The following is a 23,221-nucleotide window of genomic DNA, read 5'->3' as shown; positions in this document are numbered from 1 at the left end:
TATTGTTTGGAATGAGTACGTTTGTACTTTATGTCGCCAAAGTGACATCTGTTGTACGAATTTTCTTGTTTTGAACATTAGATGATAGTATACTTGATCCATGCGGGCAATAATCAACCCAAAGGAGGATTGTTGTTTGGTCAGGTTTAAGTATACAGGGCAATGAATATGTGATAATTTTTCAGGTTTCCATGTGAATAGCGAGTCAATCCAAAGATAGGCTCGTTGTTTGACAGGGTTAATTATCTATATTCATTGTTGACCAAGAATATCACTTGCAGTTAGTATTTCAATCCAAAGATTGGATATTAACGTTGCACCGGTACCTTGTGATGGGATTTAGGCCATTGTATTTAAATTCATTTATATTTGTTATTTCATTTTTGTACATGTTTTGATTATGAGCATGCTTTGGTTTGTTCTTTGTACAGTGAGTTCTGCTTCCATGATATCTGCAAATTTGAGTACTGTTCCTGAGTTAAATGATTCGAATTTTAAGGACTGGAAAGAAACTGTTATGATTGTTCTGGGTTGTATGGATCTAGACCTTGCATTTAGGGAGTTGTGCCCACCTCATCCAATAGATCAAAGTTCCCATGAGGATAAGCGGTACTTTGAACGGTGGGAACGCTCAAACCGCATGTGTCTAATGATCATGAAGAGATCAATCCCAGAAAATTTTCGGGGCTCTATTACTGAAAAGGCTAGTGCCAAGGCATTCCTTGAAGAGATTGAAAAACGTTTTGCTAAAAATGAAAAGGCTGAAACAAGCATTCTTTTGAGTAAACTTGTGACGCTGAAGTATAAAAGTAAGGGGAACATACGGGAGCACATTATAGAAATGTCTCATCTTGCTTCAAAATTACAGGCGCTAGGTCTGAGGTTACCCGAAGACTTTATAGTGCATATGGTTCTTCTTTTTCTTCCACCACAGTTTGGACAGTTTAAAGTTAGTTATAACTGTCAGAAGGAGAAATGGACTCTTAATGAGCTCATTTCGCACTGTGTGGAAGAAGAGGAGAGATTAAAGCATGATAAGATAGAAAGTGCTCACTTGGCTAATACGCCTAAAAGTAAGAAAAGGAAGGCTATTAAGGAAATTGCAGTTGATCACACATCCATTAAGAAACAGAAGAAGCATAAGGAAGGCAAATCAAGCTGCTTCTTTTGCAAGGATGAAGGTCATATGAAGAAGGATTGTATTAAGTATCACGCATGGCGTGAAAAGAAAGGTACGATTCTTACTTTGGTTTGTTCTGAGGTTAATTTAATTTCAGTACCAAGGCACTTGTGGGTAGATTCGGTTGCTACTACTCACATAAGTGTTTCTGTGCAGGGCTGCCTAAATTGTCGGACGCCAATTGATGCTGAAAGATTAATCTATGAGGGCGATGATATGAAGGCGAAGATTGAAACCATAGCAGATTTTTTGAGTTATTGTTAAAGACTGATTGTTATTTGAATTTGATAGAAACTTATGTAATACCGCCTTTTAGACGGAATTTGGTTGTTATTTCCTTACTAAACAAATTTAGTTATTATTGTTCATTTGGAGGAAATAAATTTAAGTAGTTTCTGCTTTCAAATTTGAATTCCACTGGTTCTTTGTTTAGTAGCGATAACCTTTATTTGCTTGATACGGTTGCTTCATATAATGAAACCTGGCATGTTACGTTTAGTGGTACTAAAAGAAAATTGGCCAAAGAGAATTCTGCTATGTTATGGCATTGGCGCTTAGGACATATCTCTGAAAAGAGAATATAAAGGCTTATGTCAAAAGGAATTCTTGAGTCCCTTGATTTTGCAGACTTTAATGTCTTTACTGAATGTATAAAAGGAAAATGAACGAACATTAATGGGTTATAAGTTTTTTTTAATCCATTTAGTAAGTCTTTCTTTGAAAAGGAAACGCCCATTTCTTTGAAGATATTGAGTTTGGGAGGTGATCAGGTTATGAACATTGCTTTTGAAGAGGGACCTGAGTCCACTCTATTCAGAAGAAGGCAATGATGTCGATCTCTATACTGAAGAACAAACTCAACAACCTCAAGAAAATTAAGTAGAGGTGTCACTAAGGAAATCTATATATGGACTAAAGCAAGTTTTCCAGTCAATGGTATTACAAACTTCATCAAGTTATAGTTTCATTTGGTTTCGAAATTAATATGGTTGATGAATGTGTATACCAAAAGTTCAGTGGGGGCAAATTTATCTTTCTGGTTTTATATGTCGATGATATATTGTTGACAAGTAATAATGTTGGCATATTGTATGAAACTAAGATTTTTAGTCAATAAAGTTTGACATGAAGGATCTTGGTTGTGAATCTTTTGTATTGAGGATCTAAATATTTCGAGATCGTTTTCGGGGTATTCTTGGATCATCACAAAAGGCCTACATTGATAAGGTGCTTCAGCGATATGACATGAAGGATTGTAAACCATGAAAGACTCCAGTTGCTAAAGGAGACAAGTTTAGTCTCAAACAGTGCCCTAAAAGTAAAATCGAATCTATAGAAATGGAAATGATTCCCTATTTGTCTGTTGTGGGAAGCCTTATGTATGTTCAGGTTTGTACTCATTTGGATATTGCTTTTATCATTGGAATGTTAGGCAGATACTTAAGTGATCCTGGTATGGGTCATTGGAAAGTAGCTAAAAGAGTTTTGAGCTACTTAAAAAAAAAAAAAAAAGAACATAAGGTTTTATGCTCACATACAAGAAGTCAGACCAGTGGGAGATCATTGGGTATTCAGATTCTGACTTTGCTGGGTGCCAAGATAATGGCATTCAATCAAGTTTTGTGATTGCAGAATTTTGTTACGGGGCTGCGCATTATGTATGGTGTAGAAAGACCACTAAGGTTGTTGTGTGACAATAATTCAGCAATCATGTACTCTTATAACAGCCACAGTTTGTCAAAGTCGAAGCACATCGACATTAAGTTTTTGGGCTGTTAAAGAAGGGATACAGAATGGTCAGGTGTCTTTAGAGCATATTGGGACAAACTCTATGATTGCAGATCCGCTTACCAAGGGTTTAACACATAAGGTCTTTCACGAACATGTGTTCGTATGTGGTGTTATCCTTGGATGATGTGCTGGTTTAGTGGGAGTTTGTATTTTGTTTGTTTTAATGTATGGACATGTATTCAGTTTTCTGCAGAATAAAGTTTAAAGTTCTTTGGTTCCATTCTGTGTTTATGTGCTTATGTTTTTTATCTCCATAAGGTTTTAAAGTTGGACCAATTGAGAATAGACATGTTGTAATCACATTACATGTAATTCTCATGCTATACATCCATATCAGATCTATGTCATTGATTATGTTAACATTTGTGATCATTGAAGGTTTAGCTAATTTTATTATAGCGAAAGCCGCTTTGGTTCTGTGTTGATATGATCATGGACGAGATTGGTGAAATGACGTTTAATAAGATAGCAATTATGAGCTCCTAAGGTTTTATGTAATGTCTGAATGTACAAAGACATATTTGGCCCAAGTGAGAGATTGTAAGATCATTTGGTGGGCCGGCTTATGTCTATGATGAATTTCAGACATTATGGCTGTCTTAACGTAAATATCCGCTTAAGTGATTGCATTTTGGGATATTACGTCATTTTAGATGGTATGAGGTAATTTTGAAATGTATAGATACCAGTACGTAATTACGGACTCTTTGATGGGTTGAATCCGTAATTGTCATCATTATATAATGGTAGTGGTCCTTGGGGTCGTGCGAACAGTTGCTTTTGGTTTCTAGGGTATTCTCTTCCCCATCTGAGAGAGACCTCACGCACACCGCACGTACCTTGGAAGACCCTGCTGCGATCTTCTCGTGCACTAGATCAGATGGATTCAGGTACGCTTCCGCTTCAGTTTAAGGTTTCATTTATTTCAATGATTTAGCATGAGTATGATCCTGTTTTAGGGTATATACGTTTGGTTTTGTATATGCGTTATGGGGAGAAATCCCTACAGGAAAATGATGGGGTTTTCGTCCATTTGAGTTGATGGAAAAGCAACGAAAGAATGGTTGCGAAGGGGGAGACAACGTTCAGTTACTAAAAAACAGGTACTACAAGGGAGGCAACATTTAGAAACGCATAATTTCATTGCTAATTATTCAATTGATGCTAAATCTATTAGTAACCAGATTGACAATTGTTACTAAAGTCAGCATTCCAGCAACTAAAATGGTTATGTGTTAATAGTTTAGAACAGCTGAACAATGTCATTCAAATTCTCTAGTTGCCTTCTTGAGGAACTATGTCAATGCTCGGATGCTAAAATGTCCAAAATACTTGGGGAAGAAAAATCCCCCCCCCCCCTTTTGAGAAGGACCTCGTTCACAGTGCTACATGGGGGCTTGTATGACTGATATCATGATCAACTCGAACATCCACCATAGTCTACAAGTTGAGAGATTTTACCGCTTGCTTGGCAGCACAAAATTTATAAAATTACTCGGACCCAAAAGAACACGTTAGTTGTAAATATGAAGGGCTTCAACATGAAAAGATAGAAGTGAACTCGGAATGTAATTTAGACACATTATTCATAAACGAACTCTTGGCTGGGTTGAGTACCAGCTACTTAGATCCAGTTCGTTTACCTTTTGCAGTGGAACTAATAATAATAATAACCACAGTATAGTGTTTGTATGTGTATGTGTATGTAATTGAACACAACTTATTTAATTTCATTGCACAGGTACAAACACGACATACTGTAAATATATATTGGTTCTTGCCAACAGCAAGAACAAGGAAATCGACAGAATGCATGGATGCTCTTCTGCTGAGAAGCAAGCATGCACTCCTTCTTATTGAAAAGCACTATGGATACTATCATCATCACCATCATCATATAAAGTTTCAGTTCTTAGGGACACTGTGAGCTTTCTCGAACTCATACTCCTCAGCCGTGCAGCACGGATTAATTTTGCACAAAAATTGGCATCCAAAATGTCCCGCGCCTCTTATTCCCTCTGCCCCAGCGTGAGGAGCGCGTCCCCATTGGTCAACCTCATGGTTCGGATTGTTTTCATCTGCATCCATGTTTACAATCGTCAAAGTCTTATATATATATATATATATATATATATATATATATATATATATATTCAATGACCTTTTTTTTTTTGTTGACATTTGAGAACATCCGTCCAATTGTAAATCAGATGGTAGTAGATCCTTTTTTCTTTGTTTTCTTTTTCTCTCTCTCTCATCTGATCAAGGTCTCTCATATTTTCAAGGGAAACCCACTGGCTGTTCCCCAACTTTCATTATCTGACGCAAAGCTACAAGGCTCCCCTTGCAAGATGCGTGTGTGTCAGAGAGAGATTCACGGGGAGTGAAAGGGAGTGGAGGAAGAGAGGGAAGATGTAGACCGTCTGATTTTAGATCAGACGGCCAAGATTTAAAGTCCCAAGATTATAAATGCACATTTTTGCATCGGCTTTTATCGACATAAAAAAGAAAACCCATCGAGTCACAAGTATAGCTCGGTGATTTCAATTCCTATGTAAAAAGACAAATATGGGAACACACATTTTCATATATTTGGACTTTGGCAACAAGGTGGTATATAAATTAAAGTCACCTAACCTGTTAGGTGAAACTAGACAAAAAGAAAAAATAAGTTTAAAAAAGGGATAACATATATAGCTATGTGAGACAAGAGCTCATGATTATATGTACATATGTATGTAACTTCAAAGTTTGATGATTCAAGGGTTTTTTTCTTTTCCAAAATATTGTTGTTTTTTCCTGAAATTATTGGAGATTCACCCTGCCATGATCTGATCCATAAAATACCTACTTATCCCTAAATACCCGCCCCCTGTACCTCTCCTTAACTCCAATACCGTCATACTAACCTTGTTATGTAACAAAAACGGCCACAAGGCTGCTTGTGCCTGTGTCCACACACACACACAGAGAAAGAGAAAGAGAAAGAGAGAGAGAGAGAGAGCCGGGGTGTTGGGATGAGGAGCTACTAGGAAAAACACACACACACTTAATAATCTATCGTTCTCTGTGTATTATATATCAAACAACTTGGGGAGGAGTTGCCTGTTTGACATCAAGAGTATCACCGATAAGGTACGCAAGGGTGAAGTCCGTAAATTCTGGTTAAGGGGCAGTAATCAAAAATTTTAAAATTTTTATGAGGTACCAATATGCAAATGAAAAAAATTGCCTAAAATATCAACATAAAGAATAAGAAATTTTTAGGATAGTGTGGGTGGGTAATTTCCCACACTAATCCACACCTGCCTCCGCACCTTGCAACAGGGTGACATGATCGACTCTTAATGGGTTAAAGGTTTTGAAAGGAATGGGAAATAAAAAGCAGACTGCTTTTTATGAGTGTACTAACTTCCATTTACTTGTATGTTGGTGAAAGCCTTTAATGAGACACTTACTTGAAGGCTATTTGAATACGACCTCGTGAAAAGATATTCAACTGCAAATACTGTATTTTTGACGAGATGCAAAACCAAAAGATAAATATGTAGCACCCACGATTTTGAACTCATGTTTTTTCCAAGATAACCAACATACTATTTTTTTTTAATATTAGGTGTATTTTGACCATAGGTGATCCATTCTTGTTATATTTCCCCATCTTCTTCCTGTACATTGACGTTATAATTCCTGATTCTTTTTCGAATAAAATGAGAGAAGCCTAAACTCTCAGTACAGTTGGAATGAACAATGTTAAGAGTAATTTGGGTGACATGAGCAGCATTTCTTTTTAGTTGCTCAAAGAAGAGCCGATTCACTTTTCTCCTTAGGGAGGGTCTGCTTTGGGTGTCTTGGGTGCTACTTTTTTCATGATTGAACTTGCACATCAGTATCTTCCCTTTTATAATAGAGAATTTTATGTCTTAAAATTCGAAATGAGAACTAATTACCTATCAACGCCTTCCTGACCACTCCACCAGTCCTCTCAAGGATAATTTGGGACATACTCTTCATGTTATTTATAAAAGGTAAAATGGTAATTGTTTGTTGATTTAACAATTAAACTTTTAAAAATTGTCTTATGACTTTTTTTAGCCATAGAAAAACTTATGTGTTCATTACAATATGAACATATTTGTTAGCCATATACGGAAAAACTAATTTGCATGAACACATCTGCAGTTGTGTCCTCATAAAATTAGATAATTAGGAAACCAAACCAAACTATGGTTCTTTTCTTGTTTATATGATTTGCTAATTTTTAGAAGAAGTGTTCCATTTTTATAATTCATTTACAAAAGAATTCTACTTAAGCTGCCGTGTGCCTGATAACTAAAAATTAAAAAATTTTATTGCTAAAAATAAATTAAATTCTAACAACAGTTTAATGATATTTTTTTTTTTGCTATATTGGTTACATGTGTGATTGATTAATTAAGTGAGAAATGACATTCGAGCGGTGTCCTATTTCAACTAGGGCTAGGCATCGGGCCGGGCTTGGCCCGATAAAAATATAAATCTGAGCCTGATATTGGAAATGGGCCAGCCCGAGGCCCGGCCCGTTTATCGGGCTTTGATTTATGCCCGAGGCCCGGCCCGGCCCGATTATTAACGGACTGGGCCGGGCTTTTTCGGGTCGGGCCACAACAGTTCCTTCTCTCTCCTTGACTTTATAGGTTTACCCTGCTGCCGTGAAGAGCCTTCGAGCAAGCGGGTGCCCCTTTCTATGGATCGTGTGCGAGCAGGACTGGCTGGCGAAGGAGGATTTCAGCGGCAAGGGCCTGGTGGTGCTTTGGTGCAGGCAGATGAATGTCCTCTCTCATCCCTCCGTTGGTGGCTTCTTCACCAACTACGGCTGGAACTCCACCACCGAGGGCGTATCTGCCGACTTGCCCTTCCTCACTTTCTCCATTGCGGTAGACCAAAGTTGCAACAACAAGATGATATGAAGATGGTGGGCAGGGAGAAAATAGCAGCGATGGTGAAGAAGGTGATGGATTTGGAAAGGAAGAACAACAAGGAAATGAGGAGGAGAGACAGGGAGTTCAAAGCAGCGTGAAGTAGTCGTGAATGAAGAACAATGAAAAACCCTAACATAAGTTTATTTTCGAAAAAAAAAATTAATTTATTGTCTGGCTTCCCGGGCCCCCGACGATCACAGTCACGGGCCCGAGCCCGGCCCGTTAGTTACTGGGCCGGGCCCGGTAATGTAAGCCCGATAATCAAATTTTCAAGGCCCGGGCCCAGGTTGGGTCGGGTACCGAGTACCCGGCGGTGGCCCAGCCCGGTGCCCAGGCTTAATTTCAACTTCCAAGAAAGATCTTAGGCACCCATCCTTTATGAGAAAAAAAAAATGTCCTATTTCAACTTAGTCAAAACACATTGAAGTGACCAAAAGTCATTAGATATCACGCTTTGGCCTAAAAAATAGGCAAGTCGCAGAAATAAGATCCAAACTTCATTTCCTAGACTATTATAATTTGATAATCACTGCATGAGGAGGGACTGGCCATGATGGAAAAGATTCTAGTAATTTTTACTGTTAACAAACAGTAAAAATTGATGCGTTAGTTCAGAAAAGACGGGCTTATCAGATAAGGTGTCGGTGACATCTCATTCACACCTATATTTTTCTTGAAATTTTTACAAAGCAAACTGAAAATTTTCTAAAACCTAAACATATGTGGATGCATATACATATATGTGGTCTGGTTGATCAATTAAGATGTCAAAATTAAGAAAATACTTTATGGTCTTCTTGATATTGACTCAGTCCCGTGTACTTTGACTTTCTTAAGTTTATGAGGATAAAAAATTTTCAAATTTTCAGTCATTTTTTAGATTTTGATGTATGCGGTGTACCTCTTATAAGTCGCAAATGAAATATCACATTTTCCTTTTTCTTAATTTTGCATGCCTAAAAGTAAACCGAGGAATCCATTAACCAAGGAAACCTCTTGGAGATGCACTAAATAATCAAGGGCATCCAACAAAGTTTTGCCCTTGAAATGAAAATGCATTTCAGTGTGTCAACAAAGATCTCGCAGCAACTTCTCCTTGATAAGGATGTCAAAAAATCTATGATATCCAATGGAGCCGCTTCAAAAAAAAAAAAAAAAAAAAGATACAGAGAAAAGTCCTAAAAACAAAGGAAACGAAACAGGGAGCTTTTCCTGAGGTACATTACGGCGAGTTTGAAAAATATGAGAACATTACAGTAAGTTGTTCCAAGCTTTAAAAAGTCCTAAAAACAAAGGAAATGAAAAATAGGCGAGAACCTAATAATAAAAACCTCAAGAACTAAGTACATATGCCGCAAACGAAACCTAGAAAATGAAACAAGTAGTTTGGCATTAAAAAAATGTGAAAAATACCTAAAACGAAAAAAAAAAGAAACCAAAATATAAAATACCAAAAATATGTGAGCCATTTAAAACTTGAAAAAAAACTCCTTTTGTGTGACTGTGATACATAGATATAAGATTTGAGACAGGGAGGTTAGTTAATTTACAGATTAATGCTGATTTTTATGTGAGAAATTTTACAGAAAATAGAATTTTACATGCAATGAATTGGTCATATGCCCAAACCATTTTCAGTATTTACAACCAAAAAAAAAAAAATCTTTCAATAGTCCAAATGGGCAGGGGATGCGCTTGAAGAGACAAGCTATAATTAATTGCGTGTCGGTAGATTGAATTGAGTAAGGCTCTGCGCGTATTCGAAAAAGATGACTTCTATGTATACATTCATAGAATCATATATATAGGCGTATGAATATCACAACTTTCTTCAACGAAATTCCCGTTATATTAATAAAGTTAGGCATATTCCTTATATTATTTGTAAAAGTTAAAAAATCGACAATTTTTAGTTGATTTAAAAATAAGCTTATGAACTGTTTTTTTATATTAATTTTGTTTATAGGTGCAAGCTCTTTCATGACTTGTGAAGCAGTTAGTTTCTCATATGCTGCTGAAGTGCAGAACAGCTAAGGCAGCTTGGAAATTTCTGAAGTAAAAGTCTGATTGTGTAATTACAAATGCTCTCTCAATCAAGGAAATGTGGTGCTAGCTGGTGGTCGAAAAATAAGGAAGAAAAGGCTTGTCCTCTTGGAGTCAGATTTCTTCCTCCTTATTTTTAAAATGCACAAAGATATGTTATTGAAAGCGGATTTGGTTACTCAAGATTGGGAAGTAATTGTACTTGATTAAGCTAATAAAAGGAATGCAATTCCTGTCTTTCTGTAGCATTACTTCTGCATTTTGTGGTTCTCAGTCTTGATTACAGCATGGTTTTCCATCTTACATCAATTAGTTCTTGTTTGATATGGATGAGGGTTCGTGAAGTTTAACGGTCATATTTATTTTCCATGAAAAAATTTCCTTGTCTATCAAACAATGAATGTTTTACCCTGAAAAAAAGTTCCAGGCCATCAAACATGGCCTGGATAAAAAAAAAGTTAAATTTAACTGGGTAGTCAGTTTATAGTGGATTTTTCCCCTTGAAAAAATCTTCCCTCAACAAAATCCATGCAATAAAACGGGGCCTAAATAACTCCAGAAAATTTCATTAACACATTTGCCCACTCACAAGTTGATGGAAATCTAAGGTGGCAAATTCTTCCATTGGAATTTCCTAAGGAACAATTTGCATGACGGGAGATAAACAACTTGATTTGGTGTAATATTTATAATTATTTTTAAAGGCATTGATTTTTCATTGCAGTTCATTTTTTTTTTATGTATAAATTTTGTGTAAATGAATATTGAAATTGGAAGAATTTCTTCTCTCTAATTTATATCTATACAAGTACATGGGTATGGGGGGACTTTGCCCGAAACTTGAAACAAGCTGGTGGTGTCTCCGAGGCCTGTTACTCACATTGGTTCTCATAACCAGTTAGTTGAAAGTATGATAAAGGTGTCTGATTTACTTTCCTTAGTTCAAACTCAACTGCCACCCCCAGGCCATTGGGTTTGTGGGGGTATGCTAAAGATAAGGACTGTTCAGCTAAAAAAGGCCATATCGGTCACTCATGCAATAAACACGGCAACTACACAACTATAGAATTTGGTGGCAGTCAAAAAAATATTGGCAAGCGTATCCTTGTGCATCATGTAAGTGATAATGATAAATGTAAATCTCCTCCAAATGAGGGAACAATATCTTCCTTCACTGAGGTACTGGCCGTACATGATGTAACTTAAAAGAGTTCTAATGAATACCTCTTAAAAGAGATGGTGAGGATCGTAGATGATCTCATTTTAGTATGTATATGTGTATGAGAGACCAAGCCAACTGAAGTAATTGAAAAGAACTTATTTCATTTCATAGCACAGGGACATGGTACAAACACGACAGACGCAAATATATATCTAGGAAATCCACAGAATGCATGCACGCATGGTCTTCCCCCCAACAGCAAGCTTGCACTCTTTGTTATTGAGAAGCACCATAGATACTATCATCATCACCATCATCATATAATTTATAAAGTTTCAGTTCCGAGGGACACCATTAGCTTTCACGAACTCAGCATACTCCTCCGCAGTGCAGCAGCTTTGACAAGGTGGCATCCAATTGTGCCAATTGCTCCCCCGGGAACTGGAAAAGCCTCCTGTTTGGGATTGTTTTCATCTGCATCCATATTCACAATTATGAAAGCGTTCAGCAAATCAACCCTTATTGTTTTCATCTGCATCCGTATTCACAATTATGGAAGCTTTCAGCCAATTAACCCGCAATAAATAATCGAAATTCATTGTGAATGCACCGATATGTTGCTCCGGCAAGTGGTCTGCTTAGTATAAACATACCAGCAGAATTATGGCCTGGTTATAATTTAATTAATATTCTTTTAGCAGCCGATATTATAAAGTCAATCAAAAAGCAGAGCCTTCGGTAAAAACTAACGTCAAACAATTTATTGTAAAAAATGTATATTCTTGCAATGCTTTTTATCAATACAAAAAAAAGAAAAAAAAACACCCCGTCACAAGCATAATCAGCTGATCTTAATTACTATTTATTCCGATTTTAAAACACTTTATCATATATTTGGACTTTGGTTGGCACCAAAATGGTACGAAATTCACCTAATCTATTATGTAAAACTAGCGAAAAGGAAAAATCAGTTTAAAAAGTGATAACATGTTACCAATATAGGTACATGAGACAAAAGCTTTTGATTGTACATGTGTATGTAACTCTAAAATTTTGAAGATTCAAGATTTCTTTTTTTTAATATTGCTGTTTTCTTCTAAAACTATTGGATTAGAATCATTAGATTTTAGGTATTCCCAAGATGCGATCCAACACGCACCTACTTGTATCTAAATACCCAACTCTTGTACGTACCTAGGGGCTGCTGAGGACAATTGCTCAAACCAGCCACAGAATTTGCTTTATTTATATATAAAAACTAAAGAGTGCTTAGGGCTGCACACGAGCCGAGTCGAGCTCGACTCGAACTCGAGTCGAGCTGCCTAACACAAGCTTGAGCTCGACTCGATTAACAAAGTCGAGCTCGAGCTCGACTCGGTTAACTCGATTAACTCGAGTACACAAAAGTTCTTGCTCGATTAAGATTCAGGGAGAGAGAGAGAGAGAGGTGCAGAGCCCCTGGAAGGCGTAGATCGTGCAGGTGGACGAGGGGTGGTAGTCAGAGGACACTGGAGGAATGCGGTGGTGGTCGGACGGCTTCAATGTTGCTGCGATAGAAGAGAAGACGCCTTCTGATGGATCTTGCATGTTGGGGAAAATGAAAGCCCTAAAAAAATAACAGTTAGAGACAGGCGTTTCATGTTGGGGAAAATGAAATCCCTAAAAAAATCACAGTCAGAGACAGGCGTTTCATGTTGGGGAAAATGAAATCCCTAAAAAAATCACAGTCTCATCACCTGCAAGGTGGCGGTTGTGGAGCTGGACGAACGGTGGTGGTTGGACGGCAACCAATACAGCTGCGGTAGAAGAACAGGGACAATTGAGAGAGAGACCACGAGAGTTTAAGAGAGAGAGAGGCAAAGAAAGGGCACATGAAAAAGAGGGGAACATACCTGGTGCAACGAAGGAGGAACTCGGCAGGCCGGACGGTGGAGCTGGACCAGCTGGTGGTTAGATGCCGAATGTCGGACGGTGGAGATGGTGTGCGGCGGACCGGGCGGACCGGCGGAGTCACGGAGAGGAGAGCTCTGAGGTCTGAGGATAGTAGAGTCGACGGAAGAGAGAGACTCGAAAGGGGAAAAGAAAAAAAAAGTATATAACCAATGAATTTTTACCCTAAACCATTGAATCGGTTTTCAAGATTTAACTCGTTTTATAAAAACGAGTCGAGTCGAGTATAAACGAGTCGAGTTCTGAAAACTCGACTCGTTTACTTATTCGAGTATCATTATAAGCTCGAACTCGACTCGTTTATAAACGAGTTGAGCTCGAGCCGAGTTTAATCGACCGAGTTCGAGTCGAGCCCGAGTTGGCTCGACTCGTTGTGCAGCTCTAAGAGTGCTCCTCTAAGTTTGAAATTTAAAATAAGAGTGTCCCTTAACTAGAAATTTCTGGTTCCACCACTGTGTACCTCTCATTAAACCTTGTGATGTAACAAAACAGCCACAAGGCCTAAGAATGTAACTAAGCAAGGTAAGCTGGAAATAAGGGGCCGTATGATGGCCTGTAAATATATTTCTGGAAATATAAGAAATGAAAAAATGGAATGGAAAAAATTTTTCCGATTCCAATTTTGGTGTGTGTATGATGACTCAGAAATATATTTCCAATTCTATATTTCTGAGTTTGATGGTACAGAAATATATTTTCAGATTTCCAAAAAATTAATTCTTAGTTTGATGATAAGAAAACATTTGACCAGATTTACAAAAATGAGATAAATAACCACACCAAGTACACCTAACAAACCACATTCACTTGTGCACAGTTTGTCACACGTAGTGCCCTGGTTGCAAATTGAACTGAACAAGAACAGACGGACCATATACTAAATAAACAACAGCAAAAAATGGTATGCACGCCTCAACAGTTATTCACAATGTAAAAATAGGTTAAACCATGGTGCTTCAGGTATCATAATTTCAGTTAATTCTAAAAAGCTTGAACAGGTATGACCATTTTTGCCACGACAAGTCCCTTCTGCCTTTATTAAGACCGCTTAACTGGACAGGCCCAAGAACACCAGCATTCCAGGTCTCAAAATGGTTACCTACATTCTATCACAAAGCAATAGAAGATTTTTATTTCAGGAAAACATCTTGCTAATGCTAAATCTCATATTCAGATTATAATGTGAATGAAATTTGAGGAAACTAACCGGCAGGCCTACTGCTATTAGAAGTGCAATTCTGTTGCTTCCAGCCCAGAGTCTCTAGACTGCCGTATACAGAATCTGCCATTCTTGAGGAATTGTTCGTTTCCATTTATATTGACACTGAAAAGTGAAAACAATACCACAAAGAGAAGGATCTTTTATGACATGAAAATCTTCTGAAATTCAAGCAACTTCTGCTTCCTCCAGTGTTCCTGAATCAAGTGGTTATGCAAAGAAGAAAGTTACTCACTCTGTCATGTATTGCAAGTAATCACTAACGTCCCTTGTAACATTTATCTGTTCTAAAAGCCCCACAACTGTGAATGGATCATCACTGTATGAAGCAACTGCCTCATCATATGATGCCCATGATCCAAGGTTGCTTACAGGAACCATCTGTGGACTTCTAGTTTGGACACCAACCTGTACCAGCATGTTACAATGGTGAGCATCCAGGACATGTCTATAATAAATGAAACATAAGACACTGTAACTTTCACCTTTGCCGTGTTAGAAACTACATTTGTACAATCAGGGAGAACGCTGATTTGACCATGGTGGGAGATTATAGTGCCTGTTCCTGAAAGTTACTGTGGCAGTGGCTCGTTGATCATAGTTTGCAAGGAAAGCAGCACAAGCCCCAGTTCTTGAGGTGAACACATGAGACTAGAGAAGGAAAAAACGGAGTTTAATACTCCTGTAAAAGAGTTAATTTCTAGCAACCAACCAGTGCAAAGAAGGGAAGCCCTTTTACCTCTCGATAGTGCCCAAGTGAAGCCACAGTAGGATCCCCAGATACCAAAGCTGGTTCACATAGCTTTATGGCCCTGTGTAGATCTTTAAGATGACCCCATTTTGGCTGCCTGATCATTCCTGTTTAAGAGATTAAAATGAATGATTGGATCTTTGAGGCAAGAGATATCTTGTAACAAGTCTACAGCAGAAAAATTGTTCTAATCATTGATAACAGCTAGAAGGCTTTTTAATTGACAAGAATTGTTTTTCTGTACCATATTCATCTAAAGGAGCATCATAATCATAGCTAGTCGCAATGAAAGGTCCACCAGCAGTTCGACCAAAGTTAGTTCCACCATGATACTGGCAAGTAGACAATGGCATATAAGTTAAATTAGTTTGAACAGTCTACAGCAGAAAAACCAAAAGATTCCGTTAATTTAATAAGAAAGCATGTTCAAATGGTTCAGAGTTCAGACAGGTCCTGAGGTACTTACCACGTAATAGTTCACAAAGGAACCCCCTTTCTGTATGAAACGGGCAACAGCAAATGCCATGTCTGTTAAGAGTCACCACCGACTCAAGAGTCATCACCAACTCTCACGAACCATCTTGAGTCTTCTCTCTTTAAATCGGTGGCTACTAAAAGTAATAATAAAAAATTAAAACAAAAATTAATGAGAAGTCTGTGGAAGCATCCACCACCGACTTCCTCTCCCTATAAATAGGGATGATGGGTATGTAAGTGAGTGTGTAAAAAATTGTGAGTTGAGTGTGTGTGAAAAGAAAGAGTGTCTTGAGTGGGTGTGCTCACTTCGTGAGCTGCTTGGGTGGTACGAGTGCAGCAAGGTGTGTAAGTGGGGTAGCTCATTACATGAGCTAGTGAGGTGAGTCTTTCTTAGACTCTTGGTGTTCATGTAATATTTTATTATTAAAAATAGCAAGTTCATTTTGTGAATTTTGTTGGTGTTGTTATTAAGTTGTTATTAAGTATACTCTGCCAAAGTTATTATTGAGTATCATTTTGGACGTCGAGACTCTGCTGGATTTTTTCCGCATAAATTTGAGTTCGGATTTGAGTTATATATAGGGTCCGCATTACGCGTTTTCCAACAACTGGTATCAGAACGAGGTTCTGTCTGAGGGCCATTTTACTAGTGAGATTAATTGGGCCAATTATATTCTGAAATTATGGCAGCATTAGCGGTTGCATTAAATAATATTGAGAAGCTTAACAATAGCAATTATAGCTATTGGAAATCTTGCATGGAGTCATATTTTCTAGGACAGGAATTATGGGAAATAGTATTGAGATCAGATACAAATATTCCTGTCGACGAAGAAGCTAGAAAAAAATGGATGGTCAAAGCAGGGAAAGCTCTATTTGCAATTAAAGTATTAATCGAGAAAGATTTATTAGAGCATATACGAGATGCTACGACTCCTAAAGAAGCATGGGATGCTTTTGCAACTCTATTTTCACGAGCTAATGATGCCCGCCTACAATTGTTGGAAAATGAGTTAGCTACATTAACTCAGGGAAACATGTCGATAGCAGAGTATTTTATGAAGGGTAAAAATATTTGTAGGGAGATATCACAAATTGACCCTGAGTCTAAAATTAGTGAGGCCCATATGCGGCAAATTCTTATTCGCGGACTTCGTCCAGAATTTGGCAGTTTCATAATTGGTGTTCAAGGCTGGCCAGTTCAACCAACTTTGTTGGAATTAGAGAATCTCTTGATCAATCAAGAAACGTTAGCGAAGCAAATGGTTGGGCTTTCTCTCAAAGGAAATAATGAGGAAGCGTTGTTTAGTAAGGGTCAGAGATCACGTTGGCCAGCTAAGCCAGCCATTCTGACCCTAAATGGGAATATTGACGAAAAGAAGGAGAAAAATGTAGAAAAGAAAACAAGAGAAACTACACAGCAGTGGAGACCAAAGAAGAATTGTTTTAGATGTGGAAGGTTGGGACATTTTGTTCGTGACTGCAGAGTCAAAATAAATGAAGGAAATACAGTTACGACAAGTAAGCAATATGGGGGAGCTAACGAGACTGTACAGAAAAGTTCATTTCTATACTCAATGGAGGTTAAAGAAGATATTACACAAGAAAGATGTAATTCTGCCCATACAAAACCAGTAAAAGAAAAAGAAGAGAAGATCAATTATCAAACTAATTGGATAATTGATTCTGGATGCTCAAATCATATGACTGGTGATGAGAGCAAGTTTGTAAGTATGAAAGAATATGATGAAAATCAAGTTGTTGTTACAGCTAACAACACAAAGCTCTCAGTGGCACATATTGGAGATGCAGAGGTTGTAGCCAACTTTGGCAAAGACCGGATTTTACGGAACGTTTATCATGTTTCAGGAATGACTAAGAATCTGTTGTATGTGCCACAACTTACAGCTTTAGGGCACTATGTTGTGTTCCGCCCAAATGATGTAAAAGATTATAAGGATGCAGATGTTCAAGGAACTCCTATGTTTGAAGGAAGGAAAGTTGAGTCAATATATGTCTTGTCCGCAGAAACAGCATATATTGACAAAGCAAAGAAGCATGACACTGCAGATATCTGGCATGAGAGACTCGCTCATGTTGGATACAACAAACTTCAGGAGATGTCTAATAAGGGGCAGTTGATTGGCCTGCCCAAGCTTGAGGTACGAACTGACAAAGTATGCCCAGGATGTCAGTATGGAAAGGCGCACAGGAGGCCATACAAAGAATCAAAATATAGAGCTAAAGCGCCATTCGAGCTTGTGCATTCAGACGTATTCGGCAAAGTACCAGACCCATCGGTTGGAGGTAAATGGTATTTTATCACTTTTATTGACGATTTTTTTGAGATATACTTGGGTCTATTTTATGAAAGAAAAGTCTGAAGCACTTGAAAAATTTAAAGAGTTTCGCCAGATGGTGAAAAATGAACTTGGGCATAAAATTTGGTGTCTACGCACCGATAATGGTGGCGAATATACATCTGACATGTTTATAGCATACCTGAGGCAACATGGTATTCGAAGACAATTCACATGTGCCTATACGCCATAGCAAAATGGAGTGGCAAAACGGAAAAATCGCCACATAACAGAAACATGTCGAAGTATGATGCATGCAAAGAACATGCCACCAAGATTTTGGGCCGAGTGTGTCAGCACTGCTGTACACGTAATTAATCGACTACCAATGCCATGATTTAATTTCAAGTCTCCATATGAAATGCTTTATAAAAAGAAGCCATCTGTGAGCTATTTTAGAGTATTTGGTTGTGTATGTTATGTCTTTATATCTGAACAGCACAGGACTAAGTTCGACAAAAAGGCACAGAGATGTGTCTTTGTTGGATATGATTCATATCGGAAGGGATGGTGATGTGCTAATCCTAACACAGGTCAAGTTCATGTTTCTCGCGACGTCATCTTCAATGAAGCATCATCGTGGTGGTCAGAAGAAAAGAAAGTGCTTCCAGACTCTCCAGTTTTTGAGAAAGATGTTCGAAACAAAATACAATTCGAGATGAATCAAGGCGAACCTGAGTCGGAAGTTTTAGAAGCAAGACGACCAGATAAACAAATTCATAGCCCAAGACAAGAAGAACGTGCAGATTCATGGAGAACTGGAGTCAGTCCAATCCAACAAAGAACTGCAGAAGAAGAAAGACCATCACAATTTGAAGAGCCAGAAGAAGCACCCATAACACTAAGAAGATCAACGAGAATACCAAAACTAAATCCCAAGTATGTAGATGCAGACTGCCATCATGGAGGAAATCGAGCCAGCTTCTTTTGAAGAAGCAAAAGATGTTGAAAAATGACAATCAGCAATGAAGGCATTGGAGCATAACGAAACTTGGGAGCTCGTACCAAAGCCTGCAGGAGTAAAGCCCATTACTTGTAAGTGGGTTTACAAAATAAAAAGAAAGACAAATGGCTCAGTTGATAGATATAAGGCTCGACTAGTCGCGAGAGGATTTTCTCAGCAATATAATATTGACTTTAAAGAAACTTTTAGTCCTGTTGCGAAGATTACATCCGTACGTATTCTGATAGCCATTGCTGCAAGCAAATCCTGGAAGTTATAGCAAATGGATGTAAAAAATGCTTTCTTATATAGAGATCTCGACCATGAAATCTATATGGAGCAGCCTCAAGGATTCAAATCTCCAAACAAGCCAGACTACGTCTGCAAGTTAAGAAAAACACTCTATGGACTGAAGCAAGCACCCAGAGCACGGTACGAGAAAATAGCTGAATTTTTTGTGTTTAGTGGATTTCAAGTCTCCTCAGCAGATTCAAGTCTCTTCGTCAAGGCAAGAGGTACGAAACTTACTATTTTGTTAATTTATGTTGATGATTTAATTATTACTAGAGATGACAATGAAGAAATTAATCTCATTCGTGAACATCTCACGGTAAGATTCGAAATGAAAGAGCTAGGAGAGTTGTGACACTTCCTTGGATTGAAAATTGATTACGAAACTCAAGGATTATTTTTAAGTCAAAAGAAGTATGCTCATAACTTACTACGTAAATATTGTTTGCTCAGTTGCAAACTTATCTCGACACCAATTGAGATCAATGCAAAACTTAGAATTAATGAAGGAGACAGGCTCGACGATGTTATTATGTATCGACAACTGGTTGGAAGCCTAATCTACTTAACATTATCAAGACTAGAGATTGCCTATGCAGTTGGTGTTGTGAGCAGGTTTATGCAAACTCCAAGGAAGCCACATTTAGAAGCACTAAAAAGAATATTAAGGTATATCAAAGGAACTCTTGACTTTGGTATACTTTATGAGAAGGGGCCAACTTGTCAACTTGTTGGTCATTGTGATGCGGATTATGCTTGAGACTTATCAACTCGAAGATCAACCACTGGATATACGTTTAGTCTTGGAAGTGGTGCAATTTCATGGTGCAGTAAGAGACAGCCGACAGTTTCACTGTCTACAACCGAAGCAGAGTATGGAGCAGCATCTCAAGCAGCACAAGAATGTGTGTGGTTGATGCGACTACTGAAAGACATCAAACAAAATGTGGATTATGCAGTGAGACTCTACTGCGATAATCAAAGTGCAGTCAGACTTGTAGAAAATTCTGTCTTCCATGCTCAAACAAAACACATAGAAGTGGAACATCATTTTATCAGAGAAAAAGTACTCAAAGGAGAGATTCAGTTGCAGCCAGTCGCTTCAGGACATCAAGTTGCTGACATATTTACCAAAGGCTTGCCAGTACAGATATTCACCAAGTTTCGAAGAAGGTTGAGAGTCATAAGTAGAGAGTCGGTAATGAGAGGGAGATTATTAAGAGTCACCACCGACTCAAGAGTCATCACCGACTCTCACGAACCATCTTGAGCCTTCTCTCTTTAAGTCGGTGGCTATTAAAAGTAATAATAAAAAATTAAAACAAAAATTAATGAGAAGTCGGTGGAAGCATCCACCACCGACTTCCTCTCCCTATAAATAGGGATGATGGTATGTAAGTGAGTGTGTAAAAAATTGTGAGTTGAGTGTGTGCGAAAAGAAAGAGTGTCTTGAGTGGGTGTGCTCACTTCATGAGCTGCTTGGGTGGTACGAGTGCAACAAGTTGTGTAAGTGGGGTAGCTCATTACATGAGCTAGTGAGGTGAGTCTTTCTTAGACTCTTGGTGTTCATGTAATATTTTATTATTAAAAATAGCAAGTTCATTTTGTGAATTTCGTTGGTGTTGTTATTATGTATACTCTGCCAAAATTATTATTGAGTATCATTTTGAACGTCGAGACTGCTGGATTTTTTCCGCATAAATTTGAGTTCAGATTTGAGTTATGTCTTCAGCAGGCCGTTGGGGAATTGCCCCACCGAACTCTGTATACCTAAGTCACGCTGAATATGAACAATTTTCTGAGAAACCATAGAGCTGCTTAGATAGAACACATAGCAAAAACTGTCTGCCCGCATAGTAGGAAATGAATGTGAATTCAGAATATGATAAATTAAACAAACTGCAAATACTACGAACAAAGAATTACCATCCAGTCCACGCTTCTGTCCACATGTTGGGCTTGTATGGCTTGTTGGGAGTGAAGTAGTCGCAGTAATAACCATTGCATGCATTGATCTGTTCAACTGTTGATCAGGAAGAGAGCGACAAATCTTAGCGACAAGAGTTAAAACAGAATCGATTTGTACTTTTCAACAGTTGACTGCTAATCCACGGGGATGGAGAAGTAGAAACAGCTTAAAAGAGGAACCATGTCAGCCAATCTAAGTTGAACGGGAAAATCTAGCCAAAGTTCCTGTCCATACCCTGAAAGCCATACGAAACTGGTTTTTGTTTCGGACACCAGAAAATTTTCCTTTCTTGTATTCCTTTTCCTGGGCGTTGTTCTTCAACCCTTGCTTCCTGCAAATCCAGATTTTTGCTGAAATAATTTCCAGAAAAGAGCAGCATATCTGACGCTGCGGTACGCTCACCTGAGAAGAAACCAGAAAAATATACAAAAACAGAAGGGGATTGATGCTCACGGAAGAGATCCAGCACGCAATAGAAAAAAAAATTGAAAGAGGGATACGTGAACGATAAACAAGAGTGCAGACATCAGGCAGATTGCTTGAGCGCATTAAAAAAGGCTCCATTCAAAAGGCCTACTTGGAGAGGGGAACAAGAGAGAGAATGAGAGAGAGAGAGAGAGACAATACCTTGTGAGAAAGAGAGGAATGGGAGGCTCGCGGCTGCACTGCTCGGGTGGAGTGGAGGCATGAAACTCTGATGCGGAGAGGGAGAGGAGAATGGAGAACGCGTCTTCTGCGTGTGCCTCGACGAGAAAGAAGAGGGAGTGGCTGCGCTACAGGAAGGAAGAGAAGGAAGACGGGAAGACACGCTCGCGTGCCCTAACGGGCAAAAATAAATTTCGGGAAAAAAATTTCTCTCTCTAGTGGAAATTTTTTTCAGAAAAAAATTTTTGAAATCGGCGTCAACGGTCAAATAAATTTTTCTGCATTTGTTAGAATGAAAAAATTTTAAATTTTTGATTTTTTTTTCTCAACTGCGCATCAAACGTCCCTTAAAGGAGTAAAGGTAACTGTCAAAGTATGCTCTCCAAGCATGTAACAAAAACTAAAGAAAAAGCTGCAAAAAGCCAAATCAATGGGCACGCTCATATACGTGTCGTTAAGAAATATGCTATTGTGTGTGGTCGTAGTCTACTTGTGCCTGTGTGCATGTGCAGGGGAGAGAGAGAGAGAGAGAGAGAGAGAGAGAGACGGAGGCTGTTCTATCATCAGCTGGAGAGACCCCAAATACCGAACACCAATAGAGACAACCACAAAGTAATCTAAATCATTCCCTCTGTACCATACATCAAGTGTGTCACCAACACGGTAGAGGCAAAGCCAGAAAGTTCGAGCTAAGATGCAATAGGCATAAAATGTAAAAGTTTTATGGGCACAAATATGTAAATGAGAAAAATTGTTTATAAATATTAACACAAAAAATAAGATTTTTTTAGCGCCTGCAACAGGGGAAGAAGATCTATTCTTGATGGGCAAGAAAGAGGACAGCAAGAGAAGGGCAACAAAGAGGATTGAAATGGAAATACGCTTCATTGTAAATAGCTACTACAATTGGTGGAGGAAGCAACTGCAACTGGTGAGGAAGACTGGATGAGTGCACTGCAAAATGAGACTTCCTCCATCGTCTAGTTATAGGCGTGACCTGAGACTTAGTAAGAGATCAAGTACATCTCTATTACGTAGGTAAAATGAATGAAGGTGGACCATGTACATCATCTCATCAGTGAAGTAAAATATGTCATCTCCATTGTGTAGGTAGAATGTCATCTCCATTAGGTATAGATGAAGCTTGCGTCTTCGACTAAACAACTAAGAAAGCCGCCCTCCGTTGCTGGTCAGGACTGCATCAGAGAACGGGATGCTGGGACGCCCTACATCACAAATAATTAACTGGAGATTGCGATCACCACCGCCAAATCCCTGCTCTACACTCGTATAAGTCCCTTCCTTAACCTGCACCCTTTAATGAGACACTTGTAGGCTATTTGAACACGACCTCCTGAAAATATACTATTCAACAGCAAGTACTGTATATTTGACCAGATGCAAAACGAAAAGGTAAATTTGACAACGGCAAAGAGAAAGCAGAACAAGTGGGTGTCATAGATGTGGCATCCACTATTT

At 38.4% G+C, this 23,221-nt stretch overlaps 1 pseudogene; it reads right to left on the bottom strand.

The window, feature by feature from the left end:
• Nucleotides 1-14,052: 14,052 nt before the first annotated feature.
• On the bottom strand, nt 14,053-22,303 carry LOC116258178 (beta-galactosidase-like; annotated as a pseudogene).
• Nucleotides 22,304-23,221: the final 918 nt, after the last annotated feature.

Source organism: Nymphaea colorata, chromosome 7, assembly GCF_008831285.2.
Source record: "Nymphaea colorata isolate Beijing-Zhang1983 chromosome 7, ASM883128v2, whole genome shotgun sequence".
Taxonomy (NCBI): Eukaryota; Viridiplantae; Streptophyta; class Magnoliopsida; order Nymphaeales; family Nymphaeaceae; genus Nymphaea; species Nymphaea colorata.
This window is presented reverse-complemented; position numbering and strand designations above follow the sequence as displayed.